Source organism: Arachis hypogaea, chromosome 18 (genome assembly GCF_003086295.3).
Source record: "Arachis hypogaea cultivar Tifrunner chromosome 18, arahy.Tifrunner.gnm2.J5K5, whole genome shotgun sequence".
NCBI lineage: Eukaryota > Viridiplantae > Streptophyta > Magnoliopsida > Fabales > Fabaceae > Arachis > Arachis hypogaea.
Window position 1 is genome coordinate 39,550,014 of NC_092053.1, and position 14,138 is coordinate 39,564,151.

The 14,138-nt window shown below is 39.9% G+C and overlaps 1 non-coding gene and 1 pseudogene across 1 annotated transcript; both read right to left on the reverse strand.

The window, feature by feature from the left end:
* The window catches only part of LOC112769957 (protein SIEVE ELEMENT OCCLUSION B-like), a 59,486-nt pseudogene that overhangs the window by 15,516 nt on the left and 29,832 nt on the right, over nucleotides 1-14,138 (reverse strand).
* LOC112773352 (small nucleolar RNA R71) lies at nucleotides 13,115-13,222 on the reverse strand. The gene has a single exon (XR_003187906.1). It is a non-coding gene; the product is annotated as a small nucleolar RNA R71 (small nucleolar RNA).

Consider the following 14,138-nt stretch of genomic DNA (forward strand, 5'->3'; position numbering starts at 1 on the left):
CCATCACTAAGAAAAAGATGGAGCAAGTAAGAGAGCCCATTCATGGAGCTCAAGAGGCGCAGGAAGTTCATCACCATGAGATCCCGGAGATGCCTCATATGCATTTTCCTCCACAAAACTATTGGGAGCAAATTAACACCTCCCTAGGAGAATTAAGTTCCAACATGGGACAACTAAGGGTGGAACATCAAGAGCACTTCATCATCCTTCATGAAATAAGAGAAGATCAAAAAGCAATGAGGGAGGAGCAACAAAGACAAGGAAGAGACATAGAAGAGCTCAAGGACATCATTGGTTCCTCAAGAAGGAAACGCCACCATCACTAAGGTGGACTCATTCCTTGTTCTTACTTTCTCTGTTTTTTGTTTTCTCTATGTTAAGTGCTTATCTATGTTTGTGTCTTCATTACATGATCATTAGTAGTTAGTAACTTTGTCTTAAAGTTATGAATGTCCTATGAATCCGTCACCTCTCTTAAATGAAAAATGTTTTAATTCAAAAGAACAAGAAGTACATGAGTTTTGAATTTATCCTTGAACTTAGTTTAATTATATTGATGTGGTGACAATGCTTCTTGTTTTCTAAATGTATGCTTGAACAGTGCATATGTCTTTTGAAGTTGTTGTTTAAGAATGTTAAATATGTTGGCTCTTGAAAGAAAGATGACTAGGAGAAATGTTATTTGATAATCTGAAAAATCATAAAAATGATTCTTGAAGCAAGAAAAAGCAGCAAAGAACAAAGCTTGCAGAAAAAAAATTTAAAATAGGCGAAAAAAATAAAAAAAAAAGCAAGCAGAAAAAGCCAAAAGCTCTTAAAACCAAAAGGCAAGGGCAAATAAAAAGGATCCCAAGGCTTTGAGCATCAGTGGATAGGAGGGCCTAAAGGAAAAAAATCCTGGTCTAAGCAGCTAAACCGAGCTGTCCCTAACCATGTGCTTGTGGCGTGTAGGTGTCAAGTGAAAACTTGAGACTGAGCGGTTAAAGTCAAGGTCCAAAGTAAAAAAAGAGTGTGCTTAAGAATCCTGGACACCTCTAATTGGGGACTTTAGCAAAGCTGAGTCACAATCTGAAAAGGTTCACCCAATTATATGTCTGTGGCATTTATGTATCCGGTGGTAATACTGGAAAACAAAGTGCTTAGGGCCACGGCTAAGACTCATAAAATAGCTGTGTTCAAGAATCATCATACTGAACTAGGAGAGTCAATAACACTATCTAAACTCTGAGTTCCTATAGAAGCCAATCATTCTGAACTTTAATGGATAAAGTGAGATGCCAAAACTATTCAAGAGGCAAAAAGCTACAAGTCCCGCTCATCTGATTGGAGCTATGTTTCATTGATAGTTTGGAATTTATAGTATATTCTCTTCTTTTTATCCTATTTGATTTTCAGTTGCTTGGGGACAAGCAATAATTTAAGTTTGGTGTTGTGATGAGCGGATAATTTATACGCTTTTTGGCATTGTTTTTAGTATATTTTTAGTAGAATCTAGTTACTTTTAGGGATGTTTTCATTAGTTTTTATGTTAAATTCACATTTCTGGACTTTACTATGAGTTTGTGTGTTTTTCTGTGATTTCAGGTATTTTCTGGCTGAAATTGAGGGACTTGAGCAAAAATCAGATTCAGAGGTTGAAGAAGGATTGCTGATGCTGTTGGATTCTGACCTCCCTACACTCAAAATGGATTTTCTGGAGTTACAGAACTCAAAATGGCCCGCTTCCAATTGCGTTGGAAAGTAGACATCCAGGGCTTTCCAGAAATATATAATAGTCTATACTTTTCCCAAGTTTAGATGACGCAAACTGGCGTTCAACGCCAGCTCTCTGCCCAATTCTGGCGTCCAGCGCCAGAAACAAGTTGCAAAGTGGAGTTCAACACCCAAACTGGCACAAAAGCTGGCGTTCAACTCCAAGAATGACCTCTCCACGTGTAGACTTCAAGCTCAGCCCAAGCACACACCAAGTGGGCCTCGAAAGTGGATTTATGCATCAATTACTTACTTCTGTAAACCCTAGTAGCTAGTTTATTATAAATAGGACCTTTTACTATTGTATTAGACATCTTTGGATTATCTTTTGATCTATTGATCATGTTTGGGGGCTGGCCATTCGGCCATGTCTGGACCTTCATTACTTATGTATTTTCAACGGTAGAGTTTCTGCACTCCATAGATTAAGGTGTGGAGCTCTGCTGTTCCTCAAAGATTAATGCAAAGTACTACTGTTTTCTATTCAATTCATCTTATTTCGCTTCTAAGATATTCATTTGCACTTCAACCTGAATGTGATGAACGTGACAATCATCATCATTCCCTATGAACGCGTGCTTGACAACCACTTCCGTTCTACATTAGATTGAATGAGTATCTCTTAGATCTCTTAATCAGAATCTTCGTGGTATAAGCTAGATTGATGGCGGCATTCATGAGAGTTCGGAAAGTCTAAACCTTGTCCGTGGTATTCCGAGTAGGACTCTGGGATTGAATGACTGTGACGAACTCCAAACTCGCGAGTGCTGGGCGTAGTGACAGACGCAAAAGGATAGTAAATTCTATTCCAGTATGATCGAGAACCTCCAAGATGATTAGCCATGCAGTGACAGCGCATCGGACCATTTTCATAGAGAGGAATAGGATGCAACCAACGACAAGGGTGATGCCTCTAGACGATTAGCCGTGCTGTGACAGAGCATTTGGACCATTTTCTCGAGAGGATTGAAAGTAGCCATTGGCACCGGTGACATCCTTACACAAAGCCAGCCATAGAAAGGAGTAAGACGGATTGGATGAAGACAGCAGGAAAGCAGAGGTTCAGAGGAATGAATGCATCTCCATACGTGACAAATAGATTTTTTGCCGGTATAGAAATTATCAATTGATCAGTCGTAGTATAGTCTAAACCGACGCAAATCCTTCATCAAACAAATCTACAATCTATATCCGAGAGTACTAGTCTCCCGAGTCGTTCTCCCTTGGAATTGCCAAAGTGTGCTTCTTATTGATTTAGTAAACTTTGTTGGAATTCTTTGAAGGTTTTAGCAAAGCAATGAGAAACAAACAATCAATTATCAAAAGACTTGGCTTAGGGTTGGCGTTGGAAATCCTATCCTTATAGTCCATTCAATGTTGACAACAATTAGGCCTTGCTCCATTTAGTTATCCCCTAGGTATAGAGGAAGGTCAAATGAAAGTAATTAACTTGAGTCACAAGTCCTAGCTTCACCTTATGGGAATCTAGCTTTAGTGCACTCCAAGCCAACTAGCAATCCCTAATTCCAAATCAACTATTGATACACTATTCAACTTCTTCCAAAGACCAAACCATATGCCAAGTGTGAGAATTCTACTCCATAGCTAGTGTTGTCATTTTATCAAACATGTGATGAGCAAGAAGGAAAGGCATAGTAAAATGAGAAGAAAAGTCAAATTGAAAGTATTGCAACACAAAGATCTAACAACAAGTCTCAAAGAGTAGCAATGAAAATCCAAAATAGAGATGAAATCCAAAATTACAAAGTTGAATTCTAGATCTATGAGAATTGATCAATTGTATCTACTACTTGAAATTGGAGAAGAAAATCTATGACATGAACAAAGTGGAATGAGAATTGTAGTGGATCTCACCAAAAAGTCATTGAAAATTCAGAAATTAGAAGAGGATGAACCCTAGTGAAGCTTGGAATCTCCCTCTTCTTCTCCCAAAAAATGTAACTAACTCTCTCCTCTCTCCAAAAAAAAGGGAAAATATCTAGATCTAGAAGAAATGAACTAAAAGTGTCCTTAACCCTTGTTCCTTTGGTCTTCTTAAGCTTTTCCCGCCAAGGTGCTTCTCTAAGAGTGGAATCCTTAACTGCCTCCACGCCTAAGTCACGTGACTTCTTAAAAAATCATATTCGTAAATCGGCGCGCACGCGCAAGGCACGCGCACGCGCCGTTGAGACGTCTTGCAATGTGCGCGGAGGCGTGATGTACGCGTGCGCGCCCATGAAGATCCTGGCTTAGCCGCTTCTCAAGCCGGCTCTTGGCTTCGGCTCCACGTAGCCGTATCCGCGCGGGCGCGCCAGGTGCGCGCACGCGCCTATGCGGAAATTCCCAAGGCTTAATCCTCATGCTTCCTTTCTTCGTACCCATCTTCCTTCTCTCTTTCGGTCCATTCCTATTCTATATCCTGAAACCACTTAACACACAAGTCACGACATCGAATGGCATCAAGAGAAGATTAGAGATGTATCTATTTTAGTGCAAAACAGGCATGTTTTCATTCATGAGGCAAAACTAGGGAAGGAATGCAAAATCTTGTATTTTCATATGGAAAGTGTGTGGAATCATTGATAAAACCCCTGAAATCATCACAAGATAAATCCTCAAATTGGGGTTTGTCAACCTCCCCACACTTAGATTCTAGCATGTCCTCATGCTTAGAGAAATACAAAGAAACACAGAAGACTGAGGGATCGCAAAAGTATAAGACTCATGAAGTGTAACCTACTTATATGCATGCAACTATGACTAGTGCTACTATCCTCTTGGTTGGGAACAAATTAGCCTTCTTAGGACATGTGCGAGCACATGGGACATGATGGTGGTCAAAGCATAGGACTTGCCACTTTCTAAGCATCAAATGCAATATGTGCAACCTTGCATGAGGAATGCTCGCGAGAGCCGGGAATCAAAGGATTGAGCATCGAACCCTCGGCGGAAGTGTTTGCACTCTAATCACTCGGTGTTTGGGGTTTATTCTCTCAATTCTCCCCTAATCATGCTTTCCAAGAACTGTTTTTCATCTAACAATCAACAATTATTCAATGCACGCATACAATTATCATGAGGTCTTTTCCTTAGGTTGTAATGGGGTTAGGGTCAAGGTAGGGTCATATATGGCCAGTGGACTTTAGGATTTGAATCTTTGATTAACTTAAACTTTCCCACCTAACCCTACAATTAAATACTAGCCTAACTACCCATTCCTCACTTTTCTACATACTCATGCATTTTCTTTCCGTTTCACAATACTTATGCATTGATTCCTCTTGAGCTTCACTTTGGGGCATTTTGTCCCTTATGCATTATATATATATTTTTTCTCTTTGTTTTTTTTTCTTTTTCTATTTCCATTTTTTTTCTTTTTCTTTTCCATATTGTTCTTTTTTTTTTCTTTTGTTCTTTTGTTTTTCTCAATTTTTTTTTTATATATACAAGAGCGTCAATGCACAAGGTTTTACATTTGATCACTTCATGAGTATGTACCCAATTCCCAATATTCCAATAATAATACAAAATACCCTTCTATTCACCCAACGTCCCAAGGTTCCCACACTTGAATGATATTCACACACACTAGCCTAAGCTAATCAAAGATCCAAATAAGGACTTTTATTGTTTTCCGCTTTTAAGGCTTGTAATGTGCTAAATTAAGAACAAAGTGGGTTAATCGTAGGCTCAAGTTTGGCTAACAAAGGAAGATAGAAGGTACGGCCGTTTGGGTGAGTGAGCTAATGAAATGATGGCCTCAATCATATAAATGCATGAATGCACCAAATAATGGACATAAAGAATCAAACAAATCAAAGATCACAATCATAGAGAGAGAATACTGCACACAAGAAGGAAAAATAAGTGGTTATAAGATGTAACCACACCATTAGGCTCAAATCTCACAAGCTTGTGTTCTTAACTCAAAACCATGTTCCAAAATATAATTCTTCATGCAACTTTTGCATCAAAGCATTTAAAATTTGCAATGCCATGGTTGCCCCAAAATATTGGTTTCCTAAGAGAGAATTTCATTGTTCCAACCAAGCAGACTTATGCCTACTAAAACCTAATCATGCAACCTATTCTAATTTATTCAGATTTATTCAGATGTTACCTATGGAGATCGGTCGGCCGACCTCCCCACACTTAAAACTTAGCACGGTCCTCCGTGCTAGAGATTAGGCGCACTCGGCCGAGTGTGCCACATCTCCAATGCCATTGCTATCTTCGCTTGAAGTTGCGGTGGAGGTGGAGATATTGGGTTCTTCCATAGGTGGGGTGATTACGCTTAGAAGCCTCTTCACATGAGCATAGCGGCGTTGGTTACGCCTCTCATAGCGGTCTAATTTGTTGTGAAGGTCTTCAAGGCGTTGGGCGGCTGGTGTTTGTGATGTAGATGAAGTGGTGGCGTGGCCAGTTGGTGTGGGCAGTGCAATGTCCATGGTGACTTCCGGGGGCTTGAGGCATCTCTTGGTCGGAATGATATCACCCTCGACCGGTATTAAGGTTCGCCTATCTTTAGTCTCCCGGTTGACACCAGCTTTCGCAACTAATGCCGTCACTAAAGCGGGGAATGGTATATTTCCCTTGGCATGAATGCGCCCCATGGATTGGCGGATGGCATGCGGAACGTCGATCGGTTTCTCGGTCAAGATGCACCATATCAATAAGGCAAGCTCGGCGGTGATGGATGACCCATGTGTGCTTGGGAGCACGTAGTGAGCTAGAATTTGGGCCCATGCCGTAGCTTCTTGAGTGAGGTGGCGGACATCTAGACCCTTGGGTCTTCGCTTTATGGTTCCCCGAATCCAAAATGCGTCGGGTAAAGCAATGACGCGGAGGATCGCGCTCCAATCGAATGTGCGGTCAACGCATGCAGCCAAGACTTCTTGGTAGGCGTCATACGCATCCGTTGACGGTGCAATCCCAAGGACTTCTCGGATGGTTTCCACGGTGACCGACACTTGTTTCCGGCGCACAAATATTGATGTGAGATGGGGTGAGTGGAAGTTGGAGTAGAATTCCACCACCCATGAGAGATTGGCCTCCGTTGGTTGCCTCAAGAGGAACCTCCATTGCCTCCGGTCAATATGTGGCATCACAATCGGACTGAGGTGAGCCGGTAAGACTAGGAGGGGTTCCGGATGGTAATTCCTTTCAATCATTCTGGAGTAAACAAGTTCGCAGTAACGGTTGGGAAACTTGTTTGAATCCTTAGGAGGGTTGTCCTTCTCTAGAACGTCAACGGAGCCCTTAGTCTTCTTTAGGAGGGGCTTGGCCGTTAGTTCTTGACGCGCTCTAATGGAGGCCGGCTTCTTGGGGCCTTTCCCGTTGTCCTTTTTGATGACCATCCTGTAAAAGCAAGAAAGGAAAATATCAAACCCAAAGAAGTGGAGATACATGAGTTCGATGTAATGAAAAGTTATGCCATAGAATATGGGTATCTTAGTTACATGACAGCTGCAACATGTACTAGGATAATGTGTGAAGCGCAAGGCAAATAATTCCATGTGGTGCAAGGGTAGTTTAAGCATGCAAGGAAGAGGCATGAGAAGCATACACCCTTAGGGACCATAAATGGGAGGCAAGCCAAGAGAATGGAAAGAATGGTTTGTGGAAAGTGGGGATGCACTCCAAAGTGATTGGTGAGCGGCAAGGTAGTCACAATGAGTCCAAAATTCAAGTATGCCTTTCATCGAACACTTGGTGTGCATCCTTCAAGTAGTATGTGATTGTGTGAAAATGAGAGCAATGTAGCTTTCCACAATCCATTATTAAGGATTAAGGTGCATATTGATTGCAAGAAAATTAAGCAACACCATTCATCTATTCATGTAAGTGAGGTTGAGACCTAAGTGCTTATGAAGAACAAAGAAGAAAGAAGGGAGTAACTAGAGAGGGGAGGAAGAGAGAAATAAAAGAAGAAGGAAGCCTACCTAAATGATGGTGCAACTAAAATGAGTAAGAGCTACAAGAGATTAATGGACTAAGAGGGAGCTTAGTATAATACCTTGTGAGATGGAGAAGGTTGTGGAAGAAAAAGAGAAGTGGAATGGGAATGAAGGGGTGAGTGTGTCCCTTTTATTATTATTATTTTTTTTTAAGGCGTCGATCACCGGCGCGTGCGCGCGCGGTGCGCGCTCGCGCAGGGGACGAGGTGGGCTAGGGGCGTGCGCGCGCGCAGGTCGCGTGCGCGCCCATGCGCTTGGGCTGGGGGCACAGGAGAGGCATAGGGGTGGCCTAACTCTCTGGAAGAAGTACCAGAGATGGCTGCAGCGCGTTTTGGCGCGCGCGCGCACAGTGCGCGCGCGCGTCCTCGTGGTTGTGCCCCAGGTATGAGAGGGGCCTGGAGGGGGCTCAACTCTCTGTGAAATGGCCCAGAGAGGAGTGCAGAGTGAAAGGGCGCGTGCGCGGCGGTGGCGCGCACGCGGCAATGGTGTTGGGCTGGTGGCTTAGTGTAAGCATGAGAGAGGCTTAACTCTCTGTAGAATGTACTAGGGGGGCAGCAAAGCAATCGGCGCGGACGCGCGCCATGCGCTTGCGCGTCGATTGGTGGATTTTGCTCATGTGCGCGGACGCGCCATGTGCGCGCACGCGCAGAGTGGCGGGATTTTTCTAAATTTGCAAGTGGTTACACCATTTTCAACATTTCAAACCCCCCTTTTCCATACAGCCACTTAAGCACTATAGCAAATGAAGTCAATCAAAATGAAGGGGAGTTGTCATTAAAATCTAACTAACAAACATGAAGTCAAGTGTCTATGTACAAGTCTCAAAGGAAGATCTTACCATGGTGGGGTGTCTCCCACCTAGCACTTTTGTTTAATGTCCTTAAGTTGGACTTTCAGCAGCTTATAGTGTTTATTCAAGAGTTGCATCCCTCAAGAGGAATGATGAGCGGATAATTTATACGCTTTTTGACATTGTTTTTAGTATGTTTTTAGTAGGATCTAGTTACTTTTAGGGATGTTTTTAATAGATTTTGTGTTAAATTCACATTTCTAGACTTTACTATGAGTTTGTGTGTTTTTCTGTGATATCAGGTATTTTCTGGCTGAAATTGAGGGACTTGAGCATAAATCAGATTCAGAGGTTGAAAAAGGACTACTGATGCTGTTGGATTCTGACCTCCCTGCACTCAAAGTGGATTTTCTGGAGCTACAGAACTCGAAATGGCGCACTTCCAATTGCGTTGGAAAGTAGACATCCAGGGCTTTCCAGAAATATATAATAGTCCATACTTTGGCCAAGAATTGACGATGTAAACTGGCGTTCAACGCCAGCTTTCTACCCAAATCTGGCGTCCAGCGCCAGAAAAGGATCCAAAACCAGAGTTGAACGCCCAAACTGGCACAAAAACTGGCGTTCAACTCCACAATTGGCCTCTGCACGTGCAACACTTAAGCTCAGCCCAAACACACACCAAGTGGGCCCCGGAAGTGGATTTATACATCAAATACTTACTCATGTAAACCCTAGTAGCTAGTTTATTATAAATAGGACCTCTTACTATTGTATTAGGCATCCTGGATTGTATTTTGATCCTGTGATCACGTTTTGGGGGCTGGCCATCTCGGCCATGCCTGAACCTTCACTTATGTATTCTCATACGGTAGAGTTTCTACACTCCATAGATTAAGGTGTGGAGCTCTGCTGTTCCTCAAAGATTAATGCAAAGTACTACTGTTTTCTATTCAATTCTTCTTATTTCTCTTCTAAGATATCCATTCGCACCCAAGAACGTGATGAAGGTGATGATTATGTGTGACGCTCATCACCATCTCCCCTATGAACGCGTGCCTGACAAACACTTCTGTTCTACATGAATTGAGCTAGAATGAGTATCTCTTAGATCTCCTAACCAGAATCTTCGTGGTGTAAGCTAGAATGATGGCGGCATTCAAGAGAATCCGGAAAGTCTAAACCTTGTCTGTGGTATTCCGAGTAGGATTCAATGATTGAATGACTGTGACGAGCTTCAAACTCGCGAGTGCTGGGCGTTAGTGACAGACGCAAAAGGAGGGTGAATCCTATTCCAGCATGATCGAGAACCGACAGATGAATAGCCGTGCCGTGACAGGGTGCGTGAGCATATTATTCACTGAGAGGAGGGGATGTAGCCACTGACAACGGTGATGCCCTTGCATACAGCCAGCCATGGAAAGGAGTAAGACAGATTGGATGAAGATAGCAGGAAAGCAGAGGTTCAGAGGAACGACAAGCATCTCCATTCGCTTATCTGAAATTCCTACCAATGATTTACATAAGTATCTCTATCCCTATTTTATTATACAATATTCGAAAACACCATTATCACTTTATATCTGCCTGACTGAGATTTACAAGGTGACCATAGCTTGCTTCATACCAACAATCTCCGTGGGATTCGACCCTTACTCACGTAAGGTATTACTTGGACGACCCAGTGCACTTGCTGGTTAGTTGTATCGAAGTTGTGACAATCATGTATTGAGATCAGAGCACCAAGCTTTGGAGCCATTACCAGGATTTGTTCGAGCCTGGAGATCACAATTTCGTGCACCAAGTTTTTGGCGCCATTGCCGGGGATTGTTCGTGTTTGGACAACTGACGGTTCATCTTGTTGCTCAGATTGGGTAACTTTCTTTTCGTTTTCTTTTCAAAAAGTTTTCAAAAATTTTTCAAAAACTCTTCTTTTGTTTTCGAAAAAAAAAAAAAATTTGTTTTCAAAAATATATTTTTCTTCAAAATTTTTAAGAATGAATTCTGGTGTTTCATATAACATGTTTTAGCTTGGCTGGCTATTAAGCCATGTCTAACTCCCAGGATTTTGATTGAGGACTATGAATTCATTGCTTTCTTTTTCAAAATGATTTTCGAAAAAAAAAAAATAAAAATGTTTTCAAAAAAATTTTTATTCCAAATTTTTAAGAATGAATTCTAGTGTTTCATGAAGCATGTTGAAGCCTGGCTGGCTGTAAAGCCATGTCTAAATTTATTTGGACTGAGGCTTGCAATTTGTTATAAAGAGCAATATACTCTCGTGTTAAAGACTAAAGCTTGGCTGGCCATTGGCCATGTCTAGTGTTTTGGACTGGAGCTTTCATTGAAAGCTTGGCTGGCTAGTGAGCCATGTCTAATTCCTGGACTGAAGCTTTAGACTAACATGGCAAGATTCCTGGAATTCATATTAAAAATTTTGGAATCCTTATTTTTTTCTTTTAAATTTTCGAAAAATATAAATAAAAATCCAAAAAAATTAGAAAATCATAAAAATCAAAAATATTTTCTGTTTCTTGTTTGAGTCTTGAGTCATATCATAAGTTTGGTGTCACTTGCATATGCATCTTGCATTTTTTCGAAAATTTCATGCATTCATAGTGTTCTTCATGATCTTCAAGTTGTTCTTGGTAAGTCTTCTTATTTGATCTTGATGATTTTTTGCTTTGTGTCTTTTCATGTTTATCATATGCATTCTTGAATTCTTAGTGCGTAAGCATTAAAGAATTCTAAGTTTGGTGTCTTGCATGTTTTCTTTGCATTAAAAATTTTTCAAAAATATGTTCTTGATGTTCATCATGACATTCAAAGTGTTCTTGGTGTTCATCTTGACATTCATAGCATTCTTGCATGCATTCATTGTTTTGATCTAAAAATTTCATGCATTGCATAATTTTCATGTTTTCATAAAAATTTCAAAAATAAAAAAATATCTTTCCCTTTTTCTCTCATCAAATTCGAAAATTTGGATTGACTTTTTCAAAAATTTTTAAAATCAAATTGTTTTTCATGAGTCAAATCAAATTTTCAAATTGAAAATCTTATCTTTTTCAAAATCTTTTTTAAAAATCAAATCTTTTTCAAAATTCATGGTTATTTTCGAAAATTCCAAAAAAAATAATTTTCAAAAACCTTTTTCTTATTTTATATCATAATTTTCGAAAATAACATAATCAATTAATGTTTTGATTCAAAAATTTGAAGTTTGTTACTTGCTTGTTAAGAAAGATTCAAACTTTAAGTTCTAGAATCATATCTTGTGATTTCTTATGAATCAAGTCATTAATTGTGACTTTTAAAATCAAATCTTTTTCTTATTTTTATATCAAATTTTCGAAAATAACATAATCAATTAATGTTTTGATTCAAAAATTTGAAGTTTGTTACTTGCTTGTTAAGAAAGATTCAAACTTTAAGTTCTAGAATCATATCTTGTGATTTCTTATGAATCAAGTCATTAATTGAGATTTTAAAAAATCAAATCTTTTTCAAAACTAATTTCTATCATATCTTTTCAAAAATATCTTCTTATCTTATCTTTTTCAAAAATATCTTTTCAAAATATCTTTCCTAACCTCCTAACTACTTATCTTTTCAAAATTGGTTTTCAAAATTTGTTTCAACTAACTAACAAACTTTTTGTTTGTTTCTTAACTTTTTCAAAACCACCTAACTAATTCTCCCTCTCAATTTTCGAAAATATCTTCCCCCTTTTTCAAAAATTTCTTTTTTATTAACTAATTAATCTTATTTTTATTTTTAATTTCAAAAAAAAAAAAAATTCGAAAAAATACTAAACTTTTTCAAAAAATTATTTTCAAAAATCACTAACTCCTTTTCAAAAATAAATTTCGAAAATTCCCTCCTTCTCTCCCATCTCATTCTATTTATTCATTCATATCCTAACATCTCATCTCACATTCCAATCCTCACAGTTGTGTTTCTTCCTTTACATCACATCCTTTATCTCCCCCTCTTCTTCTACTTACAAAGGGATCCCTATACTGTGGTATAAAGGATCTCTATTATTATTATCATTTTTCTGGCCATTCTTCCTTGTCATATGAGCAGGAGCAAGGATAAGAACATTCTTGTGGAAGCAGATCCAGAACCTGAAAGGACTCTGAAGAGAAAATTAAGAGAAGCTAAAATACAACAATCCAGAGATAACCTTTCAGAAATTTTCGAACAGGAAAAGGAGATGGCAGCCGAAAATAATAATAATATAAGGAAGATGCTTGGTGACTTTACTGCACCTAATTCCAATTTACATGGAAGAAGCATCTCCATTCCTGCCATTGGAGCAAACAATTTTGAGCTGAAACCTCAATTAGTTTCTCTGATGCAACAGAACTGCAAGTTTCATGGACTTCCATCTGAAGATCCTTTTCAGTTCTTAACTGAATTCTTGCAGATATGTGATACTGTTAAGACTAATGGAGTAGATCCTGAAGTCTACAGGCTCATGCTTTTCCCTTTTGCTGTAAGAGACAGAGCTAGATTATGGTTGGATTCTCAACCCAAAGACAGCCTGAACTCTTGGGATAAGCTGGTCACGGCTTTCTTAGCCAAGTACTTTCCTCCTCAAAAGCTGAGCAAGCTTAGAGCTGATGTTCAAAACTTCAGACAGAAAGAAGGTGAATCCCTCTATGAAGCTTGGGAAAGATACAAACAGTTGACCAAAAAGTGTCCTTCTGACATGCTTTCAGAATGGACCATCCTGGATATATTCTATGATGGTTTATCTGAGCTATCAAAGATGTCACTGGACACTTCTGCAGGTGGATCCATTCACCTAAAGAAAACGCCTGCAGAAGCTCAAGAACTCATTGACATGGTTGCTAATAACCAGTTCATGTACACTTCTGAAAGGAATCCTGTGAGTAATGGGATGCCTATGAAGAAGGGAGTTCTTGAGGTTGATACTCTGAATGCCATATTGGCTCAGAACAAAATATTGACTCAGCAAGTCAATATGATTTCTCAGAGTCTGCATGGAATGCAAGCTGCATCCAACAGTACTCAAGAGGCATCTTCTGAAGAAGAAGCCTATGATCCTGAGAACCCTGCAATAGCAGAGGTAAATTACTTAGGTGAACCTTATGGAAACACCTATAACTCAACATGGAGAAATCATCCAAATTTCTCATGGAAGGATCAGAAGCCTCAACAAGGCTTTAACAATGGTGGAAGAAACAGGTTTAGCAATAGCAAACCTTTTCCATCATCAACTCAGCAACAGACAGAGAACTCTGAACAAAATGCTTCTAATTTAGTAAATCTAGTCTCTGATCTATCTAAGGCCACTGTAAGTTTCATGAATGAAACAAGGTCTTCCATTAGAAATTTGGAAGCACAAGTGGGCCAGCTGAGTAAAAGGATCACTGAAATCCCTCCTAGTACTCTCCCAAGCAATACAGAAGAGAACCCAAAAGGAGAGTGCAAGGCCATTGACATAAGCGCCATGGCCGAACCTGTGAGGAGAGGAGAGGACGTGAATCCCAAGGAGGAAGACCTCCTGGGACTTCCAGTGGTCAATAAGGAGCTTCCCTCTGAGGAACCAAAGGACTCTGAGGCTCATCTAGAGACTATAGAGCTTCCATTGAACCTCCTTATGCCCT